At 29.2% G+C, this 13369-nt stretch overlaps 2 protein-coding genes across 7 annotated transcripts in view; one reads left to right on the forward strand and one right to left on the reverse strand.

Moving 5' to 3' along the window:
- fry (Protein furry) overlaps positions 1-13369 on the forward strand; it is a 293867-nt gene that overhangs the window by 165832 nt on the left and 114666 nt on the right. The gene's annotated exons all lie outside the window — the stretch shown is intronic.
- Positions 1-13369, reverse strand: part of LOC135953769 (alpha-2C adrenergic receptor-like) — a 78801-nt gene that overhangs the window by 2950 nt on the left and 62482 nt on the right. The window lies entirely within an intron of this gene.

Below are 13369 nucleotides of genomic sequence, written 5' to 3' on the forward strand. Positions count from 1 at the left end.
ATATCAGAAAATTATTTTATTTTCACATATTTATGATGGGTATACAAGATTCGGTACAGCCGTATATAACCCTCTTACTTGTTAAATTTATAAAAAAGCTTTATAACAAAATTTCCTTACAAAATCTGTTTTATAAATCTTTAATAAATTTTAATATTGATTATGAGTAAGACATCGTTAAGTATTTAATACCATTGTAATTTTCAACAAACTTTTTAGAAATGTTTAAGTGTATAAAGGTATATACAACAAGTAAGAGAGCTATATTAGGCTGTGCCGAATTTTATATACCTTTCACCAAAATATACTTTAAAAAATTTAATTTTTGTTCCAGTTGTTTTTTCGAAATAGTTTTTTAAATTTTAAAATTTTTTTTTTAAATTTAATAATTTTTTTTTTAAATTTAATAATTTTTTTTTTAATTTTAAAACATTTTTTTTTAAATATTTTTCGGGTTAAAAAATATTTTTTCCGATTTTGACCCATTGTAGGTCCAACTTACTATGGTCTTATATACGTCGTTGCACAGGTCTTTGAAATATCTATCATTTGATATCCATATTGTCTATATTAATGATTTAGTAATCCAGATATGGGTCAAAAATCGAGGTTGTCCTGTTTTTTTCCTTATATCTCAGCATTTGTGGACCGATTTTCTCGATAGCAACCGAGCCGGAAGAATTTCGGAGATATTGATGTATCATTCGTGTATGTAAGTTATTTGGGGGCTTCATAAAGTTGATTTCAACACACAGACGGACAGACGGACATGGCTATATCGACTCCGCTATCTCTAACGATTCAGAATATATATGCTTTGTGGGGTCGCAAATGAAAAATTTAGAAATTACAAACGGAATGACAAACTTATATATACCTTGCCACTCATGGTGAAGGGTATAAAAATAGTAAAGAATATCTGGTAAATTTGGACCACTGTTACACCGTCTGTATTTTAAACAAGTAAGATAGTATGGTCGGGACATTTTTCTTTAAAATTTCAATAATTTATTTTCGTCACTGCTCCTTATATGGGAGCTATAACCAAATATGGACCGATCGCCATGAAATTTGGTCGTGTCATTTTATGTCTATATGAAACTTATTTCTGTTTAATTAATTAAATGAGGATAATAACTTTTTTAAGAGATTTTCGGAAGTGAGCCTTATTTGGTCCTATTTCGGGAGGTCATTTGTATTGGGGCTAGGTGAAATAATGGACCGATTTCATCCACTTTCAATAGGCTTTGTCCTTGGGCCGATAAACTGTATGTACCAAATTTGATCGAAATATCTTTAAAATTGCGCACAAGGTTTACATGATCAGCCAGCCAGAAAGACAGACGGACATCGTTAAATCGACTCAGAAAGTGATTGTAAGTCGATCGAACCATCCATTTAGAAATGACAGATTTATTTCCAAAAAATGTTGATTCTGCCCCACTGTGCATTGGCCGAAAAATGCCCAGAATTTGCAGCCAGACATAAAACCGTAATATTCCATATTTACAACACTAGGCCATATGTTGCAATACCTGCTAAAAAGTATTTAGAATGAAGTGGTTGGGAAGTTTTGCCTCAGATTAAGGATAAATTAGATTTTTTGTATATTGCCTTTGAAGGTATTTTTGTACCTTCATTTTACCCTACACCACCATAGTGAGGAGGGTATAATGCGTTTGTGCTGACGTCAATTATGAATCCTAATATCCATAATATTAGTCTAACACAAACTCAAGGTCAAAGGTTATCCCGCAATTCCTAAAAATTGGAGCGATAATCCCAAAAATGGTATTTTTTTCCATCAAGGCTGGGGAAATAGGGCTATAAATAGGGAACACATAAAGGTTTCCAAAGCTGCTTTCCGTTTTCTGATCCCAGCTTTGGGATTTTAGAACATGTGGCCCAAAGTTGAAATTTTTATAAAAAATAGGTAAAATTCCGAAGGGCGTAGGGGTGACACTAAAAGACACCTTACAGAAAAACATCAAATTATTATATGTTCTTAAAGAAAGTTTTTTTTTAATATAAAAAAAGCTATGTCACCCTTTCGCCCAACAAACAGCATAAATCTATTTTTTGAATTTTTAAATTGAAAATCGTTAATTGTTGGATCCATAATTGATATTGCTCTGAACTCTTTTGTATATTATTCGGTTCACAATTGCACCATATTTTTTTAAAAAAGCGGACCTAATGTGCCTGCAACTCGGATATTATAAGAGATAAATAGCACACGCAAGCATCTTAGAAATCGGATAGATACAAATAATGGCACATGCTTACAAATTTTACATGTCGAAGGTACCCTAATTTGAGCCCCCATAGCGCCACCCCCGGAGCATTAATCCCGAACGGATCAACCGTTTAAAAAATTTAATTTGATAAAAATTTGATTCTGCCCCACTGTGCAATGCTCGCTTTAAACGAGTCAGTTGCCTTCGGTACATGTCAGATTTTACCAGCTCATAATAGATAGGACCCTTTTGTTTACACCAATGAATATTTGGCTTTGGTGTCGATTCGGCTGGTTGGCTGGGCTTCACGTACGATCTCTTACGCTTCGGATTATTGTAATGGATCTAGTTTTCATCGCAACTAATGATTCGGTCCAAAAATGAGTTTCTTTTACAAAGTTCAAGCATAATTTCAGACAACCAAAATTGTCTTTCAAGGTCTCTTTGCTTCAATTCTTATGGTATCCAATTTCCCTGCTTTTGTATGAATACTGCTGCCCGCAAACGTTTTGAAATTGCTGCTTGAGTAGCTCTCAATGATTTTGCAAGCTATTGTTGGATTTTACAACAATCTTCATGGAGTAGTGCCTCCAATTCTTGGTCTTCAAACTTTTTTGGTTGGTCTGAGTTCATAACACTGGGTCTGCTTGACTGATTTTGGCCATTTGCAATACCAAATATTTCTAATCAGCAAATAATATTTAAGGAACATTTCATTCCTCTATGTCCTTCTCTGCGGACGGAATTTCATAAGGATCCATACTATATATAGTTTTGTATGTCTACGTGTTCCAAACGGAATGACAAAATCAATATACCCCCATATTTTTGGTGGCAAAAAATACATGTAATGGTTTGTTTTACACTTTTTGGCTATAAATGTTCTGCTAGTTAGTTTTATATTAATTCAAGCAAATCAAAGCAAATATTCATTCCCTAAAGATGATAGCAGAACAATTTAAATGATTGAATAGGTAATTGTGAAATAAGCTGCTAAAGAAACAGACAAACTTGAAACAATTTTTCCATTTGATGAGATACATATGAAGGTAACATACGACTTATGTTTAACAAATTACTAAATATGTGACTTACAAATTGGCAGGAGTTTTTAGAGGATACAACCCCCCAAAACATACGTATGTACCGAACAAATTTGTTATCCAACTGAGACAAACAATATTGTTGTCATCATCGCACAAACACTTTGCTAAATTATACTTGACAAACGTATCTGTCTACTCATGTTTAAGTATTTCAGTTTCAAATTGTTTTTTTTTAAGTTCTTCTAATATAATTTGATTGATTGTATATGCCTTCTTTAGGCTCATAATTTGTTTGAAAATGTTTTCTTTCACTCATATTGTTACAATATCCAATTTCGTTGCAATATTCATAACCAAAACATATCGATCATTGGAAAAGTCAATACTAGAAATAAATATTTTAAGGCGGTTACGGGCAATCAGGCAAATATATATTGAAAATTTAAAAATTTTTACTTTTGAAAACAATACAAACAAATAAACTGCGCCCTCATGATGACGTGAGTGGAAAAAAAAAACAATTAGGATATTTGTGTGTTTTTGCTCAATTTGTATTTGAAATGAAAATGTTTAGAATTGAAAGTAATAAGTTATAGATGGATGGGATACTAGGGTGGCCCTTATTTTAGGTAAACTTAGTTAGTCGCATAGACAACAACTAGATAGGTAACTGAGAGCCAAAAACATATGTCTATTGTCAAAAACCTAATTCATGAGAATGTATTGCATGTATTTTGTTATTGTATTACCCGTATGTGTGAAAAGAGAGTAATTTTTCCGTATATATTACTCTCTCCTTCCGTTCTATGTGTTTATTCTATGGTTAGTCGATTCACAAGGTAGCCTATCATGTCATATTGTCTCTTTTTTGAAAGAGCACGCTAGCTTTTTAAAACACTTAAGTAAATAAATATCGAATGAAAAATAAATAAGTTACGTTAATTTATGTGGTAACATGTTTCCGGATTTTACAATTCTGTTCAATATGTTTAAAACAAACATATCTGACAGTATTTTGCTTTAGATGGGGAGCATCCTGACTTCAAACTTCAATAACTCAGCCATTTTTCAACCAATTTTTATTTCGGTTTAAAATGTAGAACTCATATATTTCAAATAAAAGAAACAGTTTTCAAATTAGTTTCAAAAGAAAATATTTATGATATTTTAATTTGTAAATACAAGAATATCGTTATTTCACTAATACATAAAAAACTATAAGTATTTCCGTAACCTATGGACTCATACAAAACAGAATTGCAACATGCGAACTCTTGCAAGAAGCCCATGAGGACTGAGTATTGACAAATTGCTTTAAAACTTTATTTTTTACTTCTATTAATCTTTGATATTTTTTTTATATTTTTAATAATTTTTAGTGCACTGGTCAACAGCTAAGAAACGCTTGACTAGCCATTAATGGTAAAATTTTTCAATTCTATGGATAGATTTTTTTTTAAACAAATTTTAAGTAAAATTATAAATTTTTCCACATAATTAATGATAACTCAAAAAGGGTTAGTCTGATGTTAGTAAAATAAACTTAGAAAAGTTGAGATTTACATAACCTTTACTCCGTTTATACATTTCGTTCTAATCGGCTCAGTAGTTTCGGAGTTGTAATAACAAATTGAAGAAAAAAAAAAAAAATTTTTTTTTTTTAAAAATCATGAAAAATCGAAAACGGCAGAAATTTTTCAGATTTATTACTTTATCGCAAAGCCACATGTAATAGGAACAAAACGAGATGTCGATCATTTTTGTTACAATAACAAAACACATGTAAAATTTACACTCAAAGTACGTCAGTAAGTGAATTCACTTAATTGTGAATAAATTCGAAAATAATCCATCGATTTTTATCATCGATATCTCATTTTGCTCTTCTTACATGTGGTTTTAAACAAATTCTGCCGTTTTACATTTTTCATGATTTTTTTTTTTAAAAAATTTGCTAATTTTCTAGTAAAAAATATATTTTTTGCTTCAATTTGTTATTATAACTCCGACACTACTGAGCCGATTGAAACTTTATACATAGCATGGGGAAAATGTTTTCAAAATTCAATCATTCGAAAGAAGAACATTAACTACTCAATTTTATATATATTAAACAAAAAACTAAAATTTTGTGAAAATGAGCGAATTCACTTAATTGTGAATAAATTCGAAAAGAATCCATCGATTTTTATGATCGATATATCGTTTTGTTGCTTTTATATGTGGCTTTGCGATACAGCAAAAAACTTGAAAAATTTCCGCCGTTTCCTTTTTTCATGTTTTTTTTTAAAAAAAAGGAATTTGCTATTTTCACGTAAAAAATATTTTTTTTTGCTCAAATTTGTTATTATAACACCGAAACTACTGAGCCGATTAAAACACAATATAAAAACGAATTAAAAGTTATGTAAATCTCTACTTTTCTAAGTTTATTTTAATAACATTGGACTAACTCTTTTTGAGTTATCATCAATTATGTGGAGAAATATCTAACAAAATTAATTAAAATATAAATCTTTTACTTTAATAATTTCGGACAAACCGTTTTTGAGTAATGTGGAGAAACGTCTAAAAAAAATTACAATTTTACTTAAACATTTTTTTTAAAAAAAATCTCTCCATAGAATTTAAAATTTGGACCATATTTGTACTACTGGAACCACAATACATCAAAATAGTTTAGTGATTTAAAAAGCCTCTAACATTTTTTCGATTTTGTTGCCAACGAAAAATTTTTTTTACCCAGTAGTGGTGAATTTTGGTAAAAAAATCATGCTGAAAAAATTTTAGGTAAAACGTTTCAGATGCATTTACAAGGTGAGAAAATTGAAATTTTTTTCAGTTTTTGTAAACATTTATCCATTAAAAAATTAATTTTGCGTAATTGTAATTGTCTTTCTAATGAGATATAAAAAACAGCAATTGGTTTAAAAATTTTAAAATTATTAAAAATGTCCCCGGCCATTAATGTGTCTCAGGCCAATAGAACCAGAAATGTAGGAACATATTTTGAGAAATATTAAAATAAAAGCACATTTTTACCTAAAATATATCCATATTTACTTGTGTAAGAGTAGGAGATACCGTTAACATATTTTGTTTAACAACAGTATCAAAACTCCATTTTCAAATTTTTAAAAATTTTGTTAAACAAATTTTAGAATTTTTTAATCATCTCATTTGGGATTTATTGAAAATATAATAGGGAATAAATATATGAAAAAAATTATGAAAATACCTCCTATAGTTTTTCCGTACCTGCGATTTAAATTTAGCAATTTTCGAGAAAAACTAATTATTTGGCCATATTTTGGCGAATGATACCAATTTTCTTACTTTTATGAATTTTAAGTACAAGCTATTTGGAATATTATAGCCCAGATAATTCTAAATATATTCTGAAAGCTTTACTAAAATTGGAAAACGTTAAACCTTAAATCGTGAAGGTCAAAATTTTCAATATGTGGAATTTAAAGATAGCGAAATATTGTATATTTTTGGGCCGATTTTGATGAAACTTAAGAAAAATATAACATGAAGTCTAGAATTAATACCAATAGCACAAAAATTCAAATTAACCCTTAATTAAAATGACACTCAACATTTAAGAGACTGGGAAAAATTAGACTTTTCTTTGTTAAGGGCCACCCTAATGTACAGCCATTACAATTTGCATTTTTAACACACATTTAGTATTTATTAGGTTCGAGTAAAAATTTTAACTTTTTGAAATTTCGTTAAAAAAAATTTAAAATGTTAAATTTTGGATCTGAGATAAAACATTGCTACTTTGGCCCAAATCTCGAAACTTGAAACAAATGTGCAACCTCTAAACTTTATTGTGGAAGCATCGAAAATGCCAAAATTGCAAAATAAGGGCCAGCCTAATGTATACGTTGGTGGGTTTGTTGACTTTGTGTGGAGATGGTGCCACATTATTGGAATGCTGATGATTTTCACATTCATATAAGGGTGAAATAATTTAAATTTAAACTTTATGTTTGTATAGATTTTTTTATTTTCTTTGCTTTACAACCAGTTTGAAGAGGGGATACAAATATTACAGTTTTATTTAAGTGCTTCTCGTTATTTTTTTATTGCTTTTTTCGATTGACGTAATTTCAAACTGGCAATATAAAGTATTCGAGTTTAAGTTTTGCCGATGGACCCTTCAGAAGTGGTAGGTTCTCAAAGTAAGACATCTCAGACATATTAAATTTTTAAACAATTGTAATTGTTTTGTGTTACGTCCGATTCCGTTTATTTTATTATAATCATAATGCTGTAAAATAATTATTATATTTTCTTTTCACGCCTAAAGTTATTTGTAAAAAACATAAGTAAATTGTGGTACAAACTGCTGACCTTGAATTCATTGTTTTCAATTGAATTATTACATTGTAGTATTTTATAAGCAAAAAATAAAGCAACTAAATGAAAAAAAAATACACACTTTCAAATGAAAGTATAAACGTTACTGAAAACAGTATTGAAAAATCTCATGCTTATCCAATTATATGAAGTTTTCTTTTAGAATGTAAATAATACATTCATTGTGTTAGTCACTTGATTAACTTTGCAAATGTTTTTTTTCTTTACATCTTTCCAGTTTGTTGATTTATTACTTTTTTCCCACTGAAGCGATTTTTTTTAATACAAAACATATTATGGAATAAAATTAATCATAATTCTGCTATTCTAAAAGGACGTCAAAAACACAAGGAACTCTTTTTATATTATTTCCTCTTCCTCTATTCAATACTGTGTTTCTTTCTGTATTAAAATTTTCTATAAAAGCTTCTTTAATTAAGTAGTTGCTGTTGTTGTATCTTTGTTTTTACAGATATTTTATTTCAATTTTTAATTAATTATCTTAATTAATTGTTTATTACTAATACATTTTATATACTTTTTGTGTTTTTTTTAAACAAAATACTGGTATATATATAGGGCGACAGGTTAATAAATATTTACAATTTTAATATGTTTTTAATAAGTTTTTCTAGAGCTAGTTTTATATCGAAAATCATGCTCTAGTCTAGAAAAATTTTATATCGAAAATCATGCTCTAGTCTAGACAAGTTTTCTATAGAAAAACTTGCTCCAATCTGGACAAGTTTTCTATGGAAAATCATGCTCTAGTATAGAGCTAATTTTCTATGGAAAATCATTCTCTAGTCTAGACAAGTTTTCTATAGGAAATCTTGCTTTAGTTTAGACAAGTTTTCTATGGAAAAACTAGCTGTAGTCTAGCCAAGTATTCTATTGCAAATCATGCTCTAGTCTAAACAATTTTTTCTATGGAAAATCATGCTCTAGTCTAGACAAGTTTTCTATGGAAAATCATGCTCTAGTCTAGACAAGTTTTCTATAGAAAAACTTGCTCTAGTCTAGACAAGTTTTCTATAGAAAAACTTGCTCTAGTCTAGACAAGTTTTCTATAGAAAAACTTGCTCTAGTCTAGACAAGTTTTCTATAGAAAAACTTGCTCTAGTCTAGACAAGTTTTCTATAGAAAAACTTGCTCTAGTCTAGACAAGTTTTCTATAGAAAAACTTGCTCTAGTCTAGACAAGTTTTCTATAGAAAAACTTGCTCTAGTCTAGACAAGTTTTCTATAGAAAAACTTGCTCTAGTCTAGACAAGTTTTCTATAGAAAAACTTGCTCTAGTCTAGACAAGTTTTCTATAGAAAAACTTGCTCTAGTCTAGACAAGTTTTCTATAGAAAAACTTGCTCTAGTCTAGACAAGTTTTCTATAAAAAAACTTGCTCTAGTCTAGACAAGTTTTCTATAGAAAAACTTGCTCTAGTCTAGACAAGTTTTCTATAAAAAAACTTGCTCTAGTCTAGACAAGTTTTCTATAGAAAAACTTGCTCTAGTCTAGACAAGTTTTCTATAGAAAAACTTGCTCTAGTCTAGACAAGTTTTCTATAGAAAAACTTGCTCTAGTCTAGACAAGTTTTCTATAGAAAAACTTGCTCTAGTCTAGACAAGTTTTCTATAGAAAAACTTGCTCTAGTCTAGACAAGTTTTCTATAGAAAAACTTGCTCTAGTCTAGACAAGTTTTCTATAGAAAAACTTGCTCTAGTCTAGACAAGTTTTCTATAGAAAAACTTGCTCTAGTCTAGACAAGTTTTCTATAGAAAAACTTGCTCTAGTCTAGACAAGTTTTCTATAGAAAAACTTGCTCTAGTCTAGACAAGTTTTCTATAGAAAAACTTGCTCTAGTCTAGACAAGTTTTCTATAGAAAAACTTGCTCTAGTCTAGACAAGTTTTCTATAGAAAAACTTGCTCTAGTCTAGACAAGTTTTCTATAGAAAAACTTGCTCTAGTCTAGACAAGTTTTCTATAGAAAAACTTGCTCTAGTCTAGACAAGTTTTCTATAGAAAAACTTGCTCTAGTCTAGACAAGTTTTCTATAGAAAAACTTGCTCTAGTCTAGACAAGTTTTCTATAGAAAAACTTGCTCTAGTCTAGACAAGTTTTCTATAGAAAAACTTGCTCTAGTCTAGACAAGTTTTCTATAGAAAAACTTGCTCTAGTCTAGACAAGTTTTCTATAGAAAAACTTGCTCTAGTCTAGACAAGTTTTCTATAGAAAAACTTGCTCTAGTCTAGACAAGTTTTCTATAGAAAAACTTGCTCTAGTCTAGACACGTTTTCTATAGAAAATCTTGCTCCAGTCTAGACATGTTTTCCTGAGAAAATCTTGCTCTAGTCTAGACAAGTTTTTTAGAGAAAATCTTGGTGTAGACTAGATCAAGTTTTTCTATAGAAAAATTTGCTCTGGTCTAGAAAAGTTTTTCTATGGAAAATCATGCTCTAGTCTAGACATGTTTTTCTATGAAAAATCAGGCTCTAGTCTAGACAAGTTTTCTATAGAAAACGTGCCTAGACTAGAAAAGTTTTTCTATGGAAAATCATGCTCTAGTCTAGACATGTTTTCTACAGAAAACCATCCTCTTGTTACCGAAAAGTCTCCTAGTTTTGAAAACTGAATGCTTTTCCCTAGTATGTTAATTAATGTTGCTTGGTTCTCGGCTACAGTATCCCAATTACTAAGAATAAATCATGTATACACGTTTTTTGTGTGATTCTTTTATCTTTCTGTTTGTATTTAATTACAAATTGTGCAACATTTTTTCTGTACATTATTTTGTTATCCTTCTCATTTTGTTTGAAATATATCTAAGAGCTTTATAATGATCGATTCTTTGTAAAAAATTATAAAAAAATCCTTTTTATATATGAATTTCCGGTTATTCGTTCATATATTAATAATAAACTCTGAAAGAAAGAAATAAATTGAAATATTTTACGATGCAATTTCATTTATTATTTCTTGTTTGTTTGTTTGTTAAGTTAACAACCAGCAACCAGCAAATATTCCTGATATTTAAATAAATATGTAACACCAAAAATTGAGAGTTATGTTTAATGTTCCTTTTTTTTAGTTAAAGGGCATTTGAAATATTTTATTATTTGTTTAAAATGAAAAAAAAATAATAAAAATAACATTCATTCGTTCATTTATTTAACAAACATATGAAAAATAAAATAAACAAATGAAAGCATGTCAGAAGAGAAGTTAATAAATTGCGATTTATATTCCAATGTAAGGATATACAAATATGTACTACATATCTACATATGTATCTACATACATATGTATATGACTAAAAATATAAATGATTCCTTCCGTAGGGCACCTACAAATAACATAATATATGTATTTGCGGCAGTTGTGATGATGATGCACAACCATGTGTTGGAAATATTTAAATGTCATCAATCAATCTGATTATCATTTGAATTGTTTTCATTGCTGGTTGGTTGATATTGTAATTTTGTATGTGTAACATAATACTATTTTTTGCCGTCATAAGTAGATGATATATTAGGGGATAATTAAACCTAGAATTTTAGGCTCGTTCAAACAAAAACAACATATTAGCAAGAATCGCTTAAAATTGTTCAATTTTATTTATATTAATCCAAATGCAAAATTTTGTACAATTAGTGCCTAAATATATTTTAAAAATTAGGCTAATTTACATGATCAGATAACACTTAGAGGGCAGGCACATCATATAAAATATATAAATTTTTGACATCGCACAGTGGTATGAGAATAAAAAAAGAGGGAAATAAATCTGTAACTTCTAAACCCTTACTCCGATTTTAATGAAATTTTACATGCGCAAAGAGGAAGTGTAGTCGAATTTGGACCTCATGAGCCCACCAGGAGCGGGACCAGGGGTTCCCAAAGTAGGACACCTCGAGTATGTTCAATTTTTAAAATTATCCTATTTCTTCGTCTGTGTTCCGATTTTAAAAAATTACACATATAGAATATCCTCGTTGAGCACTCCTAAGCTATTAATTATCTCTTATAGCTTAGGAGATATTCGCATTTAAAAATTTAATTTTCAACATTTTGACCCACCCTACTCCAGTTTTTTGGTGACTGCAGTGCCAAATATTCCCCGATTTTATCCATTTTTCTTTTATAGGATTAACAATAGATGTATATATCAAATAAAGAAAGAAGTGTTTAAAACTGAGTCCAAAGTTACATGCATTTGAATATAAAAAAATTAAAAAAGGCGATTTTTCGCAATTTTTTTTGGGAAAAAAGTACTTTTATTCTTTTTAAGTTATCTAAAAATTTTCTAAGAGGATGTATAATGAATTTCTACTTTTTGAAAAGCTAACTTTACGCCAAATATTTTAAATGAAAAAAATTTATACTTTTTGATACCTAGGGGACCAGGTCCATTCAAAAAATGCCTATTTTTTATGTAAAATTCAACTTTAGGGCAAAAATTCTCAAATCGCATACTCGATATCAAAATATAGTAACCTATTTTAGATGGCCCAATAAGATCTTAATTAGTTTGTAAAGGGTTCCGATAACACCACCCCTATTATGGATATTATAGCCAAAAAACGAAAAAATACCATTTTTGGAATTTTTCAATACTTTTTTTGGAAATTGCGGGATTCCTGATTATAAATTTCAAAATTTGTTTTTATTTTTCCATTTTAAATAAAAAAATCTATATAAGTGTAAAATTTCATTAAAAAATATTCACAAATAAAAATTTTATTTCAATTTGAAAAATTTGTATCTATGCAAAAACTCAGTAAGAAGCATTTTTTGTCATATTTTTCAAAAAAGTACTCCATTAATTTTTTAATTGTCAAAAGTTATATACATTTTTGAAAAGCAGACAAAATCCTCTATCCATTGATATATAACATGTCTACCTTTTTTACGAGGCAAATTAATTAGGGAAAACTTAACAACAAATTCCCAAAAAAGTATTGAAAAATTCCAAAAATGGTATTTTTTCGTTTTTTGGCTATAATATCCATACCAGGGGCGGGGTTATCGTAACCCTTTAGAAAATGATTAAGAACTTATTGGGCCATTTAAAATAGGTTACTATATTTTGATATCGAGTATTCGATTTGAGAAATTTCGATTTGAGAATTGCGAAAAATCGTCTTTTTTAATTTTTTTTAAATTCAAATGCATGTAACTTTGGACTCAGTCATGATTTTTAAACATTTCTTTCTTTATTTGATAAAATCGGGGAATATTTGACACTGCGGTCACCAAAAAACTGGATTAGGGTGGGTCAAAATGTTGAAAATTAAATTTTTAAATGCGAATAACTCCTAAGCTATAAGAGATAATTGATAGCTACGAAGAGGTTTTATGTAGTGCTCAACGAGGAGATTCTATATGTGTAATTTTTTAAAATCGGAACACAGACTAAGAAATATGATCATTTTAAAAATTGAACATACTCGAGGTGTCCTACTTGGTCCCGTCCCTGGTCATGAGGTCCAAATTCAAAACTTAAACTCGACTACACTTCCTCTTTGCGCATGTGAAATTTCATTCAAATCGGAGTAAGGGCTTAGAAGTTACATATTTATTTCCCTCTTTTTTTATTCTCATACCACTGTGCATCGGTAAACATTATAATTTGAAACCAATGTACAACATTAAATTTGGTTTTACTTTAAAGATAAAGACAATGTTCTTTAAAATTTTATGAATTACATTTCATTCA

The sequence above is a fragment of the Calliphora vicina genome, chromosome 3, assembly GCF_958450345.1.
Source record: "Calliphora vicina chromosome 3, idCalVici1.1, whole genome shotgun sequence".
Taxonomy (NCBI): Eukaryota; Metazoa; Arthropoda; class Insecta; order Diptera; family Calliphoridae; genus Calliphora; species Calliphora vicina.